This window comes from Chiloscyllium punctatum, unplaced genomic scaffold (assembly GCF_047496795.1).
Source record: "Chiloscyllium punctatum isolate Juve2018m unplaced genomic scaffold, sChiPun1.3 scaffold_102, whole genome shotgun sequence".
NCBI classification, from domain to species: Eukaryota; Metazoa; Chordata; class Chondrichthyes; order Orectolobiformes; family Hemiscylliidae; genus Chiloscyllium; species Chiloscyllium punctatum.
Genome location: NW_027309836.1, coordinates 913,981 through 933,896, shown reverse-complemented (window position 1 = coordinate 933,896; position 19,916 = coordinate 913,981).

Genomic DNA, 19,916 nt, shown 5'->3' with positions numbered 1-19,916 from the left:
CAGGATAACACACCCAGTGAAGAGCAGACTGACAGCACTCTGTCAATGTAAGACACACAGGGAAGAGTAGACTGACCCCACTCTGTCAATGTAACACACCCAGGGAAGAGCAGACTCACCCCACTCTGTCAATGTAAAACACCCAGGGAAGAGCAGACTGACCCCTATCTGTCAACGTTACACACCCACGGAAGATCAGACTGACCCAACTCTGTCAATGTAACACATTCTGGGAAGAGCAGACTGACCCCACTCTGTCAATGTAACTCACGCACGGAAGAGAAGATTGCCCCCCCTTTGTCAATGTAACACACCCAGGGGAGACCAGACTGACCCCTCTATCTCAATGTATCTCACCTAGGGAAGAGCAGACTGACCCCACTCTGTCAAAGTAACACACTCAGGGAAGAGCAGACTGTCCCCACTCTGTCAAAGTAACACACTCAGGGAAGAGCAGACTGACCTCACTCTGTCAATGTAACACATGCAGGGAACAGCAGACTGTCCCCACTCTGTCAAAGTAACACACTCGGGGAAGTGCAGACTGACCCCACTCTGTCAATGTAACACACACAGGGAAGAGCAGACTGACCCCACCCTGTCAATGTAACACACCCAGGGAAGAGCAGACTGACCCCACTCTGTCAATGTAACACGCCCAGGGAAGAGCAAACTGAACCCACCCTGTCAATGTAACACACCCAGGGAAGAGCAGACTGACTCCACCCTGTCAATGTAACACACCCTGGGAAGAGCAGACACACCCCACTCTGTCAATGTAACATACTCAGGGAATAGCAGTCTGACCCCACTCTGTCAATGTATCACACCCAGGGGAGAGCAGACTGAACCAACCCTGTCAATGTAACGCACCCAGGGAAGAGCAGACTGACCTCACTCTGTCAATGTCACACACCCTGGGAAGAGCAGACTGACCCCCACTCTGTCAATGTAACACACACAGGGAAGTGCACACTGACCCCACTCTGTCATTGTAACACAGCAAGGGAAGAGCAGACCGACCCCACTCTTGCAATGTAACACACCCAGGGGAGAACAGACTGACCCCACTCTGTCAATGTAACACACCCAGGGAAGAGCAGACTGAACCCACTCTGTCAATGTAACACAGCCAGGGAAGAGCAGACTGACCCCACTGTGTCAATGTAAGAAACTTGGGGAAGAGCAGACTGACCCCAATCTGTCAATGTAACACACCCAGGGAAGAGAAGACTGACCCCACTCTGTCAATGTAACACAACCAGGGAAGATCAGACTGACCCCACTCTGTAAATGGAACACACCCAGGGATGAGCAGACTGACCCCACTCTGTCAATGTAACCCACCCATAAAAGAGCAGACTGTCCCCACTCTGTCAATGTGACACGCCCTGGGAAGAGCACACTGACCCAACTCTGTCAATGTAACACACCCTGGGAAGAGCAGACTGACCAAACTCTGTCAATGTAACAAACCCAGGGAAGAGCAGACTGACCTCACTCTGTCAATGTAACACACCCAGAGAAGAGCAGAATGACCTCTTCCGCAAAGTTACTCACACAGTGAACTGCAGACTTACCCCACTCTGTCAATGTAACCCACGCAGTGAAGTGCACATTGACCCCACTCTGTCATTGTAACACACCCAGGGAAGACCAGACTGACCCCACTCTGTCAATGTAACACACAATGGGAGAACAGACTGACCCCACTCTGTCAATGTAACACACCCAGGGAAGAGCAGACAGATACCACTCTGTCAATGTAACACACCAAGGGAAGAACAGACTGACCCCACTCTGTGAATTTAACACACCCAGGGAAGAGCAGACTGACCCCACTCTGTCAATGGGACACACCCAGGGAAGAGCAGACTGACCCCACTCTGTCAATGTAACACACACAGGGAAGAGCAGACTGACCCCACTCTGTCAATGTAACTCACCCAGGGAAGAGAAGACTGCCCCCACTTTGTCAATGTAACACACCCAGGGGAGACCAGAGTGACCCCTCTATCTCAATGTAACTCACCTAGGGAAGAGCAGACTGACCCCACTCTGTCAAAGTAACACACTCAGGGAAGAGCAGACTGTCCCCACTCTGTCAAAGTAACAAACTCAGGGAAGAGCAGACTGACCTCACTCTGTCAATGTAACACACCCAGGGAACAGCAGACTGTCCCCACTCTGTCAAAGTAACACACTCGGGGAAGTGCAGACTGACCCCACTCTGTCAATGTAACACACCCAGGGAAGAGCAGACTGACCCCACCCTGTCAATGTAACACACCCAGGGAAGAGCAGACTGACCTCACTCTGTCAATGTAACACACCCAGGGAAGAGCAGACTGACCCCACCCTGTCAATGTAACACATCCTGGGAAGAGCAGACACACCCCACTCTGTCAATGTAACACACCCTGGGAAGAGCAGACACACCCCACTCTGTCAATGTATCACACCCAGGAGAGAACAGACTGAACCAACCCTGTCAATGTAACACACTCAGGGAAGAGCAGACTGACCTCACTCTGTCAATGTCACACAACCTGGGAAGAGCAGACTGACCCCCACTCTGTCAATGTAACACACCCAGGGAAGAGCAGACTAACCCCACTCTGTCAATGTAACACACCCAGGGAAAGGCAGACGGACCCTGTTCTGTCAATGTAACGCACCCAGGGAAGAGCAGACTGACCCCACTCTGTCAGGATAACACACCCAGTGAAGAGCAGACTGACAGCACTCTGTCAATGTAAGACACACAGGGAAGAGTAGACTGACCCCACTCTGTCAATGTAACACACCCAGGGAAGAGCAGACTCACCCCACTCTGTCAATGTAAAACACCCAGGGAAGAGCAGACTTACCCCTATCTGTCAACGTTACACACCCACGGAAGATCAGACTGACCCAACTCTGTCAATGTATCACATTCTGGGAAGAGCAGACTGACCCCACTCTGTCAATGTAACTCACGCACGGAAGAGAAGATTGCCCCCCCTTTGTCAATGTAACACATCCAGGGGAGACCAGACTGACCCCTCTATCTCAATGTATCTCACCTAGGCAAGAGCAGACTGACCCCACTCTGTCAAAGTAACACACTCAGGGAAGAGCAGACTGTCCCCACTCTGTCAAAGTAACACACTCAGGGAAGAGCAGACTGACCTCACTCTGTCAATGTAACACATGCAGGGAACAGCAGACTGTCCCCACTCTGTCAAAGTAACACACTCGGGGAAGTGCAGACTGACCCCACTCTGTCAATGTAACACACACAGGGAAGAGCAGACTGACCCCACCCTGTCAATGTAACACACCCAGGGAAGAGCAGACTGACCCCACTCTGTCAATGTAACACGCCCAGGGAAGAGCAAACTGAAACCACCCTGTCAATGTAACACACCCAGGGAAGAGCAGACTGACTCCACCCTGTCAATGTAACACACCCTGGGAAGAGCAGACACACCCCACTCTGTCAATGTAACATACTCAGGGAATAGCAGTCTGACCCCACTCTGTCAATGTATCACACCCAGGGGAGAGCAGACTGAACCAACCCTGTCAATGTAACGCACCCAGGGAAGAGCAGACTGACCTCACTCTGTCAATGTCACACACCCTGGGAAGAGCAGACTGACCCCCACTCTGTCAATGTAACACACACAGGGAAGTGCACACTGACCCCACTCTGTCATTGTAACACAGCAAGGGAAGAGCAGACCGACCCCACTCTTGCAATGTAACACACCCAGGGGAGAACAGACTGACCCCACTCTGTCAATGTAACACACCCAGGGAAGAGCAGACTGAACCCACTCTGTCAATGTAACACAGCCAGGGAAGAGCAGACTGACCCCACTGTGTCAATGTAAGAAACTTGGGGAAGAGCAGACTGACCCCAATCTGTCAATGTAACACACCCAGGGAAGAGAAGACTGACCCCACTCTGTCAATGTAACACAACCAGGGAAGATCAGACTGACCCCACTCTGTAAATGGAACACACCCAGGGATGAGCAGACTGACCCCACTCTGTCAATGTAACCCACCCATAAAAGAGCAGACTGTCCCCACTCTGTCAATGTGACACGCCCTGGGAAGAGCACACTGACCCAACTCTGTCAATGTAACACACCCTGGGAAGAGCAGACTGACCAAACTCTGTCAATGTAACAAACCCAGGGAAGAGCAGACTGACCTCACTCTGTCAATGTAACACACCCAGAGAAGAGCAGAATGACCTCTTCTGCAAAGTTACTCACACAGTGAACTGCAGACTTACCCCACTCTGTCAATGTAACCCACGCAGTGAAGTGCACATTGACCCCACTCTGTCATTGTAACACACCCAGGGAAGACCAGACTGACCCCACTCTGTCAATGTAACACACAATGGGAGAACAGACTGACCCCACTCTGTCAATGTAACACACCCAGGGAAGAGCAGACAGATACCACTCTGTCAATGTAACACACCAAGGGAAGAACAGACTGACCCCACTCTGTGAATTTAACACACCCAGGGAAGAGCAGACTGACCCCACTCTGTCAATGGAACACACCCAGGGGAGAGCAGACTGACACCACCCTGTCACTGTAACACTCCCAGGGAAGAACAGACTGACGCCACTCTGTCAATGTAACACACCCAGGGAAGAGCAGACTGACCCAACACAGTCAATTCAACACACCCAAGGAAGAACAGACTGACCCCACTCTGTCAATGTAACACACTCAGGGAAGAGCAGACTGACCCCAATCAGTCAATGTAACACACCCAGGGAAGAGAAGACTGACCCCACTCTGTCAATGTAACAAACCCAGGGAAGAGCAGACTGACCTCACTCTGTCAATGTAACACACCCAGGGAAGAGTAGACTGACCCCACTCTGTCAATGTAACACACCCAGGGAAGAGCAGACTGAATTCATTCTGTCAATGTAACCCACCCATAAAAGAGCAGACTGACCCCACTCTGTCAATGTGACACGCCCTGGGAAGAGCAGACTGACCACACTCTGTCAATGTAACACACGCTGGGAAGAGCAGACTGACCCCCACTCTGTCAATGTAACACACACAGGGAAGTGCACACTGACCGCACTCTGTCATTGTAACACAGCAAGGGAAGAGCAGACTGTCCCCACTCTGTCAAAGTAACACACTCGGGGAAGTGCAGACTGACCCCACTCTGTCAATGTAACACACCCAGGGAAGAGCAGACTGTCCCCACCCTGTCAATGTAACACACCCATGGAAGAGCAGACTGACACCACTCTGTCAATGTAACACACCCAGGGAAGAGCAGACTGACCCCACCCTGTCAATGTAACACATCCTGGGAAGAGCAGACACACCCCACTCTGTCAATGTAACACACCCTGGGAAGAGCAGACACACCCCACTCTGTCAATGTATCACACCCAGGAGAGAACAGACTGAACCAACCCTGTCAATGTAACACACTCAGGGAAGAGCAGACTGACCTCACTCTGTCAATGTCACACACCCTGGGAAGAGCAGACTGACCCCCACTCTGTCAATGTAACACACCCAGGGAAGAGCAGACTAACCCCACTCTGTCAATGTAACACACCCAGGGAAAGGCAGACGGACGCTGTTCTGTCAATGTAACGCACCCAGGGAAGAGCAGACTGACCCCACTCTGTCAGGATAACACACCCAGGGAAGAGCAGACTGACCCCACTCTGTCAATGTAACACACCCAGAGAAGAGCAGACTGACCCCACTCTGTCAATGTAAGACACACAGGGAAGAGTAGACTGACCCCACTCTGTCAATGTAACACACCCAGGGAAGAGCAGACTCACCCCACTCTGTCAATGTAAAACACCCAGGGAAGAGCAGACTGACCCCTATCTGTCAACGTTACACACCCACGGAAGATCAGACTGACCCAACTCTGTCAATGTAACACATTCTGGGAAGAGCAGACTGACCCCACTCTGTCAATGTAACTCACGCACGGAAGAGAAGATTGCCCCCCCTTTGTCAATGTAACACACCCAGGGGAGACCAGACTGACCCCTCTATCTCAATGTATCTCACCTAGGGAAGAGCAGACTGACCCCACTCTGTCAAAGTAACACACTCAGGGAAGAGCAGACTGTCCCCACTCTGTCAAAGTAACACACTCAGGGAAGAGCAGACTGACCTCACTCTGTCAATGTAACACATGCAGGGAACAGCAGACTGTCCCCACTCTGTCAAAGTAACACGCTCGGGGAAGTGCAGACTGACCCCACTCTGTCAATGTAACACACCCAGGGAAGAGCAGACTGACCCCACCCTGTCAATGTAACACACCCAGGGAAGAGCAGACTAATCCCACTCTGTCAATGTAACACGCCCAGGGAAGAGCAGACTGAACCCACTCTGTCAATGTAACACACCCAGGGAAGAGCAGACTGACTCCACCCTGTCAATGTAACACACCCTGGGAAGAGCAGACACACCCCACTCTGTCAATGTAACATACTCAGGAAAAAACAGTCTGACCCCACTCTGTCAATGTATCACACCCAGGGGAGAGCAGACTGAACCAACCCTGTCAATGTAACGCACCCAGGGAAGAGCAGACTGACCTCACTCTGTCAATGTCACACACCCTGGGAAGAGCAGACTGACCCCCCACTCTGTCAATGTAACACACACAGGGAAGTGCACACTGACCCCACTCTTGCAATGTAACAAACCCTGGGAGAACCGACTGACCCCACTCTGTCAATGTAACACACCCAGGGAAGAGCAGACTGAACCCACTCAATCAATATAACACACCCAGAGAAGAACAGACTGACCCCACTCAGTCAATGTAACACACCCAGGGAAGAGCAGACTGACCCCACTCTGTCAATGTAACACACCCAGGGAAGAACAGACTGACTCCACTCTGTCAATGTAACCCCCCCAGGGAAGAGCAGACTGACCCCACTCTGTCAATGTAACACACCCAGGGAATAGCAGACTTACCCAACTCTGTCAATGTAACCCACCCATAAAAGAGCAGACTGGCACCACTCTGTCAATGTGACACACCCTGGGAAGAGCAGACTGACCACACTCTGTCAATGTTACCCACCCAGGGAAGAGCAGATTGACCCCACTCTGTCAATGTGACACGCCCTGGGAAGAGCAGACTGACCTCAATCTGTCAATGTCAGACACCCAGGGAAGAACAGACTGACCACACTCTGTCAATGTAACAAACCCTGGGAGAACAGACTGACCCCACTCTGTCAATGGAACACAGCCAGGGAAGAGCAGACTGACCCCACTCTGTCAATGTTACCCACCCAGGGAAGAGCAGATTGACCCCACTCTGTCAATGTAACACACCCAGGGAAGAGCAGACGGACCCCACTCTGTCAATGTAACGCACCCAGGGAAGAGCAGACTGACCCCACTCTGTCAATGTAACACACCCAGGGAAGAGCAGACTGACCCCACTCTGTCAATGTAACACAGCCAGGGAAGAGCAGACTGACCCCACTCTGTCAATGTAACACACCCAGGGAAGAACAGACTGACCCCACTGTGTCAATGTAACAAACTTGGGGAAGAGCAGACTGACCCCAATCTGTCAATGTAACACACCCAGGGAAGAGAAGACTGACCCCACTCTGTCAATGTAACACAACCAGAGAAGATCAGACTGATCCCACTCTGTCAATGGAACACACCCAGGGATGAGCAGACTGACCCCACTCTGTCAATGTAACCCACCCATTAAGGAGCAGACTGTCCCCACTCTGTCAATGTGACACGCCCTGGGAAGAGCACACTGACCCAACTCTGTCAATGTAACACACCCTGGGAAGAGCAGACTGACCAAACTCTGTCAATGTAACAAACCCAGGGAAGAGCAGACTGACCTCACTCTGTCAATGTAACACACCCAGAGAAGAGCAGAATGACCTCTTCCGCAAAGTTACTCACACAGTGAACTGCAGACTTACCCCACTCTGTCAATGTAACCCACCCAGTGAAGTGCACATTGACCCCACTCTGTCATTGTAACACACCCAGGGAAGACCAGACTGACCCCACTCTGTCAATGTAACACACAATGGGAGAACAGACTGACCCCACTGTGTCAATGTAACACACCCAGGGAAGAGCAGACTGACACCACCCTGTCACTGTAACACTCACAGGGAAGAACAGACTGACGCCACTCAGTCAATGTAACACACTCAGGGAAGAGCAGACTGACCCCAATCAGTCAATGTAACACACCCAGGGAAGAGAAGACTGACCCCACTCTGTCAATGTAACAAACCCAGGGAAGAGCAGACGGACCTCACTCTGTCAATGTAACACACCCAGGGAAGAGCAGACTGACCCCACTCTGTCAATGTAACACACCCAGGGAAGAGCAGACTGAACTCACTCTGTCAATGTCACACAACCAGGGAAGATCAGACTGACCCCACTCTGTCAATGCAACACACGCAGGGAAGAGCAGACTGAATTCATTCTGTCAATGTAACCCACCCATAAAAGAGCAGACTGACCCCACTCTGTCAATGTGACACGCCCTGGGAAGAGCAGACTGTCCCCACACTGTCAATGTAACACACCCAGGGAAGAACAGACTGACCCCAATCTGTCAATGTAACACACCCAGGGAAGAGCAGACTGACCCCACTCTGTCAATGTAAAACACCCTGGGAAGAGCAGATTGACCCCACTCTGTCAATATCACGCACCCAGGGAAGAGCAGACTGACCGCACTCTGTCAATGTCACGCACCCAGGGAAGAGCAGACTGACCCCACTGTGTCAATATAACATACACAGGGAAGAGCAGACTGACCCCACTCTGTCAATGTAACGCACCCAGGGAAGAGCAGACTGACCCCACTCTGTCAATGTAAGACACACAGGGAAGAGTAGACTGACCCCACTCTGTCAATGTAACACACCCAGGGAAGAGCAGACTCACCCTACTCTGTCAATGTAAAACACCCAGGGAAGAGCAGACTGACCCCTTTCTGTCAACGCTACACACCCAGGGAAGATCAGACTGACCCAACTCTGTCAATGTAACACATTCTGGGAAGAGCCGACTGACCCCACTCTGTCAATGCAACACACCCAGGGAAGAGCAGACTGACCCCACTCTATCAGTGTAACACACCCAGGGAATAGCAGACTGACCTCACTCTGTCAATGTAACACACCCAGGGATGAGCAGATTGACCCCATTCTGTCAATGTAACACACACAGGGAAGAGCAGACTGACCCCACTCTGTCAATGTAACTCACCCAGGGAAGAGAAGACTGCCCCCACTTTGTCAATGTAACACACCCAGGGGAGACCAGAGTGACCCCTCTATCTCAATGTAACTCACCTAGGGAAGAGCAGACTGACCCCACTCTGTCAAAGTAACACACTCAGGGAAGAGCAGACTGTCCCCACTCTGTCAAAGTAACACACTCAGGGAAGAGCAGACTGACCTCACTCTGTCAATGTAACACACTCAGGGAACAGCAGACTGTCCCCACTCTGTCAAAGTAACACACTCGGGGAAGTGCAGACTGACCCCACTCTGTCAATGTAACACACCCAGGGAAGAGCAGACTGACCCCACCCTGTCAATGTAACACACCCAGGGAAGAGCAGACTGACCCCACTCTGTCAATGTAACACACCCAGGGAAGAGCAGACTGACCCCACCCTGTCAATGTAACACATCCTGGGAAGAGCAGACCCACCCCACTCTGTCAATGTAACACACCCTGGGAAGAGCAGACACACCCCACTCTGTCAATGTATCACACCCAGGGGAGAACAGACTGAACCAACCCTGTCAATGTAACACACTCAGGGAAGAGCAGACTGACCTCACTCTGTCAATGTCACACACCCTGGGAAGAGCAGACTGACCCCCACTCTGTCAATGTAACACACCCAGGGAAGAGCAGACTAACCCCACTCTGTCAATGTAACACACCCAGGGAAAGGCAGACGGATCCTGTTCTGTCAATGTAACGCACCCAGGGAAGAGCAGACTGACCCACTCTGTCAGGATAACACACCCAGTGATGAGCAGACTGACAGCACTCTGTCAATGTAAGACACACAGGGAAGAGTAGACTGACCCCACTCTGTCAATGTAACACACCCAGGGAAGAGCAGACTCACCCCACTCTGTCAATGTAAAACACCCAGGGAAGAGCAGACTGACCCCTATCTGTCAACGTTACACACCCACGGAAGATCAGACTGACCCAACTCTGTCAATGTAACACATTCTGGGAAGAGCAGACTGACCCCACTCTGTCAATGTAACTCACGCACGGAAGAGAAGATTGCCCCCCCTTTGTCAATGTAACACACCCAGGGGAGACCAGACTGACCCCTCTATCTCAATGTATCTCACCTAGGGAAGAGCAGACTGACCCCACTCTGTCAAAGTAACACACTCAGGGAAGAGCAGACTGTCCCCACTCTGTCAAAGTAACACACTCAGGGAAGAGCAGACTGACCTCACTCTGTCAATGTAACACATGCAGGGAACAGCAGACTGTCCCCACTCTGTCAAAGTAACACACTCGGGGAAGTGCAGACTGACCCCACTCTGTCAATGTAACACACACAGGGAAGAGCAGACTGACCCCACCCTGTCAATGTAACACACCCAGGGAAGAGCAGACTGACCCCACTCTGTCAATGTAACACGCCCAGGGAAGAGCAAACTGAACCCACCCTGTCAATGTAACACACCCAGGGAAGAGCAGACTGACTCCACCCTGTCAATGTAACACACCCTGGGAAGAGCAGACACACCCCACTCTGTCAATGTAACATACTCAGGGAATAGCAGTCTGACCCCACTCTGTCAATGTATCACACCCAGGGGAGAGCAGACTGAACCAACCCTGTCAATGTAACGCACCCAGGGAAGAGCAGACTGACCTCACTCTGTCAATGTCACACACCCTGGGAAGAGCAGACTGACCCCCACTCTGTCAATGTAACACACACAGGGAAGTGCACACTGACCCCACTCTGTCATTGTAACACAGCAAGGGAAGAGCAGACCGACCCCACTCTTGCAATGTAACACACCCAGGGGAGAACAGACTGACCCCACTCTGTCAATGTAACACACCCAGGGAAGAGCAGACTGAACCCACTCTGTCAATGTAACACAGCCAGGGAAGAGCAGACTGACCCCACTGTGTCAATGTAAGAAACTTGGGGAAGAGCAGACTGACCCCAATCTGTCAATGTAACACACCCAGGGAAGAGAAGACTGACCCCACTCTGTCAATGTAACACAACCAGGGAAGATCAGACTGACCCCACTCTGTAAATGGAACACACCCAGGGATGAGCAGACTGACCCCACTCTGTCAATGTAACCCACCCATAAAAGAGCAGACTGTCCCCACTCTGTCAATGTGACACGCCCTGGGAAGAGCACACTGACCCAACTCTGTCAATGTAACACACCCTGGGAAGAGCAGACTGACCAAACTCTGTCAATGTAACAAACCCAGGGAAGAGCAGACTGACCTCACTCTGTCAATGTAACACACCCAGAGAAGAGCAGAATGACCTCTTCCGCAAAGTTACTCACACAGTGAACTGCAGACTTACCCCACTCTGTCAATGTAACCCACGCAGTGAAGTGCACATTGACCCCACTCTGTCATTGTAACACACCCAGGGAAGACCAGACTGACCCCACTCTGTCAATGTAACACACAATGGGAGAACAGACTGACCCCACTCTGTCAATGTAACACACCCAGGGAAGAGCAGACAGATACCACTCTGTCAATGTAACACACCAAGGGAAGAACAGACTGACCCCACTCTGTGAATTTAACACACCCAGGGACGAGCAGACTGACCCCACTCTGTCAATGGAACACACCCAGGGGAGAGCAGACTGACACCACCCTGTCACTGTAACACTCCCAGGGAAGAACAGACTGACGCCACTCTGTCAATGTAACACACCCAGGGAAGAGCAGACTGACCCAACACAGTCAATTCAACACACCCAAGGAAGAACAGACTGACCCCACTCTGTCAATGTAACACACTCAGGGAAGAGCAGACTGACCCCAATCAGTCAATGTAACACACCCAGGGAAGAGAAGACTGACCCCACTCTGTCAATGTAACAAACCCAGGGAAGAGCAGACGGACCTCACTCTGTCAATGTAACAAACCCAGGGAAGAGTAGACTGACCCCACTCTGTCAATGTAACACACCCAGGGAAGAGCAGACTGAACTCACTCTGTCAATCTCACACAACCAGGGAATATCAGACTTACCCAACTCTGTCAATGCAACACACGCAGGGAAGAGCAGACTGAATTCATTCTGTCAATGTAACCCACCCATAAAAGAGCAGACTGACCCCACTCTGTCAATGTGACACGCCCTGGAAAGAGCAGACTGACCACACTCTGTCAATGTAACACACGCTGGGAAGAGCAGACTGACCCCCACTCTGTCAATGTAACACACACAGGGAAGTGCACACTGACCGCACTCTGTCATTGTAACACAGCAAGGGAAGAGCAGACTGTCCCCACTCTGTCAAAGTAACACACTCGGGGAAGTGCAGACTGACCCCACTCTGTCAATGTAACACACCCAGGGAAGAGCAGACTGTCCCCACCCTGTCAATGTAACACACCCATGGAAGAGCAGACACACCCCACTCTGTCAATGTAACACACCCTGGGAAGAGCAGACACACCCCACTCTGTCAATGTATCACACCCAGGAGAGAACAGACTGAACCAACCCTGTCAATGTAACACACTCAGGGAAGAGCAGACTGACCTCACTCTGTCAATGTCACACACCCTGGGAAGAGCAGACTGACCCCCACTCTGTCAATGTAACACACCCAGGGAAGAGCAGACTAACCCCACTCTGTCAATGTAACACACCCAGGGAAAGGCAGACGGACGCTGTTCTGTCAATGTAACGCACCCAGGGAAGAGCAGACTGACCCCACTCTGTCAGGATAACACACCCAGGGAAGAGCAGACTGACCCCACTCTGTCAATGTAACACACCCAGAGAAGAGCAGACTGACCCCACTCTGTCAATGTAAGACACACAGGGAAGAGTAGACTGACCCCACTCTGTCAATGTAACACACCCAGGGAAGAGCAGACTCACCCCACTCTGTCAATGTAAAACACCCAGGGAAGAGCAGACTGACCCCTATCTGTCAACGTTACACACCCACGGAAGATCAGACTGACCCAACTCTGTCAATGTAACACATTCTGGGAAGAGCAGACTGACCCCACTCTGTCAATGTAACTCACGCACGGAAGAGAAGATTGCCCCCCCTTTGTCAATGTAACACACCCAGGGGAGACCAGACTGACCCCTCTATCTCAATGTATCTCACCTAGGGAAGAGCAGACTGACCCCACTCTGTCAAAGTAACACACTCAGGGAAGAGCAGACTGTCCCCACTCTGTCAAAGTAACACACTCAGGGAAGAGCAGACTGACCTCACTCTGTCAATGTAACACATGCAGGGAACAGCAGACTGTCCCCACTCTGTCAAAGTAACACGCTCGGGGAAGTGCAGACTGACCCCACCCTGTCAATGTAACACACCCAGGGAAGAGCAGACTAATCCCACTCTGTCAATGTAACACGCCCAGGGAAGAGCAGACTGAACCCACTCTGTCAATGTAACACACCCAGGGAAGAGCAGACTGACTCCACCCTGTCAATGTAACACACCCTGGGAAGAGCAGACACACCCCACTCTGTCAATGTAACATACTCAGGAAACAACAGTCTGACCCCACTCTGTCAATGTATCACACCCGGGGGAGAGCAGACTGAACCAACCCTGTCAATGTAACGCACCCAGGGAAGAGCAGACTGACCTCACTCTGTCAATGTCACACACCCTGGGAAGAGCAGACTGACCCCCACTCTGTCAATGTAACACACACAGGGAAGTGCACACTGACCCCACTCTTGCAATGTAACAAACCCTGGGAGAACCGACTGACCCCACTCTGTCAATGTAACACACCCAGGGAAGAGCAGACTGAACCCACTCAATCAATATAACACACCCAGAGAAGAACAGACTGACCCCACTCAGTCAATGTAACACACCCAGGGAAGAGCAGACTGACCCCACTCTGTCAATGTAACACACCCAGGGAAGAACAGACTGACTCCACTCTGTCAATGTAACCCCCCCAGGGAAGAGCAGACTGACCCCACTCTGTCAATGTAACACACCCAGGGAATAGCAGACTTACCCAACTCTGTCAATGTAACCCACCCATAAAAGAGCAGACTGGCACCACTCTGTCAATGTGACACACCCTGGGAAGAGCAGACTGACCACACTCTGTCAATGTTACCCACCCAGGGAAGAGCAGATTGACCCCACTCTGTCAATGTGACACGCCCTGGGAAGAGCAGACTGACCTCAATCTGTCAATGACAGACACCCAGGGAAGAACAGACTGACCACACTCTGTCAATGTAAGTAACCCTGGGAGAACAGACTGACCCCACTCTGTCAATGGAACACAGCCAGGGAAGAGCAGACTGACCCCACTCTGTCAATGTTACCCACCCAGGGAAGAGCAGATTGACCCCACTCTGTCAATGTAACACACCCAGGGAAGAGCAGACTGACCCCACTCTGTCAATGTAACGCACCCAGGGAAGAGCAGACTGACCCCACTCTGTCAATGTAACACACCCAGGGAAGAGCAGACTGACCCCACTCTGTCAATGGAACACAGCCAGGGAAGAGCAGACTGACCCCACTCTGTCAATGTTACCCACCCAGGGAAGAGCAGATTGACCCCACTCTGTCAATGTAACACACCCAGGGAAGAGCAGACTGACCCCACTCTGTCAATGTAACGCACCCAGGGAAGAGCAGACTGACCCCACTCTGTCAATGTAACACACCCAGTGAAGAGCAGACTGACCCCACTCTGTCAATGTAACACAGCCAGGGAAGAGCAGACTGACCCCACTCTGTCAATGTAACACACCCAGGGAAGAACAGACTGACCCCACTGTGTCAATGTAACAAACTTGGGGAAGAGCAGACTGACCCCAATCTGTCAATGTAACACACCCAGGGAAGAGAAGACTGACCCCACTCTGTCAATGTAACACAACCAGGGAAGATCAGACTGATCCCACTCTGTCAATGGAACACACCCAGGGATGAGCAGACTGACCCCACTCTGTCAATGTAACCCACCCATAAAAGAGCAGACTGTCCCCACTCTGTCAATGTGACACGCCCTGGGAAGAGCACACTGACCCAACTCTGTCAATGTAACACACCCTGGGAAGAGCAGACTGACCAAACTCTGTCAATGTAACAAACCCAGGGAAGAGCAGACTGACCTCACTCTGTCAATGTAACACACCCAGAGAAGAGCAGAATGACCTCTTCCGCAAAGTTACTCACACAGTGAACTGCAGACTTACCCCACTCTGTCAATGTAACCCACCTAGTGAAGTGCACATTGACCCCACTCTGTCATTGTAACACACCCAGGGAAGACCAGACTGACCCCACTCTGTCAATGTAACACACAATGGGAGAACAGACTGACCCCACTGTGTCAATGTAACACACACAGGGAAGAGCAGACTGACACCACCCTGTCACTGTAACACTCACAGGGAAGAACAGACTGACGCCACTCTGTCAATGTAACACACCCAAGGAAGAACAGACTGACCCCACTCTGTCAATGTAACACACTCAGGGAAGAGCAGACTGACCCCAATCAGTCAATGTAACACACCCAGGGAAGAGAAGATTGACCCCACTCTGTCAATGTAACAAACCCAGGGAAGAGCAGACGGACCTCACTCTGTCAATGTAACACACCCAGGGAAGAGCAGACTGACCCCACTCTGTCAATGCAACACACCCAGGGAAGAGCAGACTGAACTCACTCTGTCAATGTCACACAACCAGGGAAGATCAGACTGACCCCACTCTGTCAATGCAACACACGCAGGGAAGAGCAGACTGAATTCATTCTGTCAATGTAACCCACCCATAAAAGAGCAGACTGACCCCACTCTGTCAATGTGACACGCCCTGGGAAGAGCAGACTGTCCCCACACTGTCAATGTAACACACCCAGGGAAGAACAGACTGACCCCACTCTGTCAATATAACACACCCAGGGAAGAGCAGATTGACCCCACTCAGTCAATGTAACCCTCCCATAAAAGAGCAGACTGACCCCACTCTGTCAATGTGACACGCCCTGGGAAGAGCAGACTGACCACACTCTGTCAATGCAACACACCCTGGGAAGAGCAGACTGACCCCCACTCTGTTAATGTAACACACCCAGGGAAGTGCGCACAGACCACACTCTGTCATTATAACACACTAAGGGAAGAGCAGACTGACCCCACTGTGTCAATGTAACACACTTGGGGAAGAGCAGACTGACCCCAATCAGTCAATGTAACACACCCAGGGAAGGGAAGACTGACCCCACTCTGTCAATGTAACCCTCCCAGGGAAGAGCAGACTGACCCGACTCTGTCAATGTAACACACCCAGGGAAGAGCAGACTGACCCCACTCTGTCAATGTAACCCACCCATAAAAGAGCAGACTGACCCCACTCTGTCAATGTAACACAGCCAGGGAAGAGCAGACTGACCCCAATCTGTCAATGTAACACACACAGAAAAAACAGACTGACCCCACTGTGTCAATGTAACACACCCAGGGAAGAGCAGACTGACCCCACTCTGTCAGTATATCACACCCAGGGAAGAGCAGACTGACCCCACTCTGTCAATGTAACACACCCAGGGAAGATCAGACTGACCCCACTCTGTCAATGTAACACACCCAGGGAAGAGTAGACTGACCCCACTCTGTCAATATAATACACCCAGGGTAGAGCAGACTGACCTCACTCTGTCAATGTAACACACCCAGGGAAGAGCAGACTGTCCCCACTCTGTCAATGTAACACACCCAGGGAAGAGCAGACTGACCCCACTCTGTCAATGTAAAACACCGAGGGAAGAGCAGACAGACCCCACTCTGTCAATGTAAAACACCGAGGGAAGAGCAGACTGACCCCAGTCTGTCAATCTAACGCACCCTGGGAAAAGCAGACTGACCCCACTCTGTCAATGTAAAACACCCAGGGAAGAGCAGACTGACCCCTTTCTGTCAACGTTTCACACCCAGGGAAGATCAGACTGACCCAACTCTGTCAATGTAACACATTCTGGGAAGAGCAGACTGACCCAACTCTGTCAATGTAACACACCCTGGGAAGAGCAGACTGACCCCACTCTGTCAATGTAACACACCCTGGGAGGAGCAGACTGACCCCACTCTGTCAATGTAACACACCCTGGGAAGAGCAGACTGACCGCACTCTGTCAATGTAACACACACAGGGAAGAGCAGACGGACCTCACTCTGTCAATGTAACACACCCTGGGAAGAGCAGACTGACCACACTCTGTCAATGTAACACACCCAGGGAAGAGCAGACTGACCCCACTCCGTCAATGTAAGACACCCAGAGAAGAGTAGACTGACCCCACTCTATCAACGTAACACACCCAGGGAAGAGCAGACTGACCTCACTCTGTCAATGTAACACACCCAGGGAAGAGCAGACTGACCCCACTCTGTCAATGTAACACACCCAGGGAAAAGTAGACTGACCCCACTCTGTCAATGTAAAACACCCAGGGAAGAGCAGACTGACCCCTTTCTGTCAACGTTTCACACCCAGGGAAGATCAGACTGACCCAACTCTGTCAATGTAACACATTCTGGGAAGAGCAGACTGACCCAACTCTGTCATTGTAACACACCCAGGGAAGAGCAGACTGACCCCTCTCTGTCATTGTAACACACCCAGGGAAGTGCAGACTGACCTCACTCTGTCAATGTAACACACGCAGGGAAGAGCAGACTGAGCCCCATCTGTCAATGTAACGCACCCAGGGAACAGAAGATTGACCTGGCTAGGTCAATGTAACATACCAAGGAAAGAGCAGACTGACCCCAATCTGTCAATGTAACACACCCAGGGAAGAGCAGACTGACCCCACTCTGTCAATGTCACGCACCCAGGGAAGAGCAGACTGACTGCACTCTGTCAATGTCACGCACCCAGGGAAGAGCAGACTGACCCCACTGTGTCAATGTAACACACCCAGGGAAGAGCAGACTGACCACAAACTTTCAATGTAACACATCCAGGGAAGAGCAGACTGACCCCTCTCTGTCAATGTAACACACCCAGGGAAGAGCAGACTGACCCCACTCTGTCAATGTCACGCACCCAGGGAAGAGCAGACTGACCGCGCACTGTCAATGTAACACACCCAGGGAAGAGCAGATTGACCCCACTGTGTCAATGTAACACACCCAGTGAAGAGCAGACTGACCCCATACTTTCAATGTAACCCACCGAGGGAAGAGCAGACTGACCTCTCTCTGTCAATGTAACACAGCCAGGGAAGAGCAGACTGATACCTTTCTCTCAACGTTATAAACCAAGGGAAGATCAGACTGACCCAACTCTGTCAATGTAACACACACTGGGAAGAGCAGACTGACCCCACTCTGTCAATGTAACACACCCAGGGAAGAGCAGACTGACCGCACTCTGTCATTGTAACACACCCAGGGAAGAGCAGACGCACCTCAATCTTTCAATGTAACACACCCAGGGAAGAGCAGACTAACCTCACTCTGTCAATGTAACACACCCAGGGAAGTCAGACGGACCCTGTTCTGTCAATGTAACACACCCAGGGAAGAGCATACTGACCCCACTCTGTCAATTTAACGCACCCAGGCAAGAGCAGACTGACCCCACTCTGTCAATATCACAGACCCAGGGAAGAGCAGACTGACCCCACTCTGTCAATGTAACACACTCAGGGAAGAACACACTGACCCCACTCTGTCAATGTAACACACTCAGGGAAGAACACACTGACCCCACTCTGTCAATGTAACGCACCCAGGGAAGAGAAGATTGACCCCCCTCTGTCAATATAACGCACCCAGGTTAGAGCGGAATGACCCCACTCTGTCAATTTAATTAACCCAGGGAAGTGCAGACTGACCCAACTCTGTCAATGTAACACACCGAGGGAAGAGCAGACTGACCCCACTCTGTCAATGTAAGACACCCAGGGAAGAGTAGACTGACCCCACTCTGTCAATGTAATACACCCAGGGTAGAGCAGACTGACCTCACTCTGTCAATGTAACACACCCAGGGAAGAGCAGACTGTTCCCACTCTGTCAATGTAACACACCCAGGGAAGAGCAGACTGACCCCAATCTGTCAATGTAAAACACCCAGGGAAGAGCAGACTGACCCCACTCTGTAAATGTCACACACCCAGGGAAGAGCAGACTGACCGCACTCTGTCAATGTAACACACCCAGGGAAGAGCAGACTGACCCCACTCTGTCAATGTAACACACCCTGGGAAGAGCAGACTGACCCCAATCTGTCAATGTAACACACCCTGGGTAGAGCAGACTGACCCCACTCTGTCAATGTAACACACCCAGGGAAGAGCAGACTGACCGCACTCTGTCAATGTAACACACCCAGGGAAGAGCAGACTGACCCCACTCTGTCAATGTAACACACCCTGGGAAGAGCAGACTGACCCCACTCTGTCATTGTAACACACCCAGGGAAGAGCAGACTGACCCCACTCTGTCAATGTAACACACAATGGGAGAACAGACTGACCCCACTCAGTCAATGTAACACACCCAGGGAAGAGCAGACACATACCACTCTGTCAATGTAACACACCAAGGGAAGAACAGACTGACCCCACTCTGTCAATTTAACACACCCAG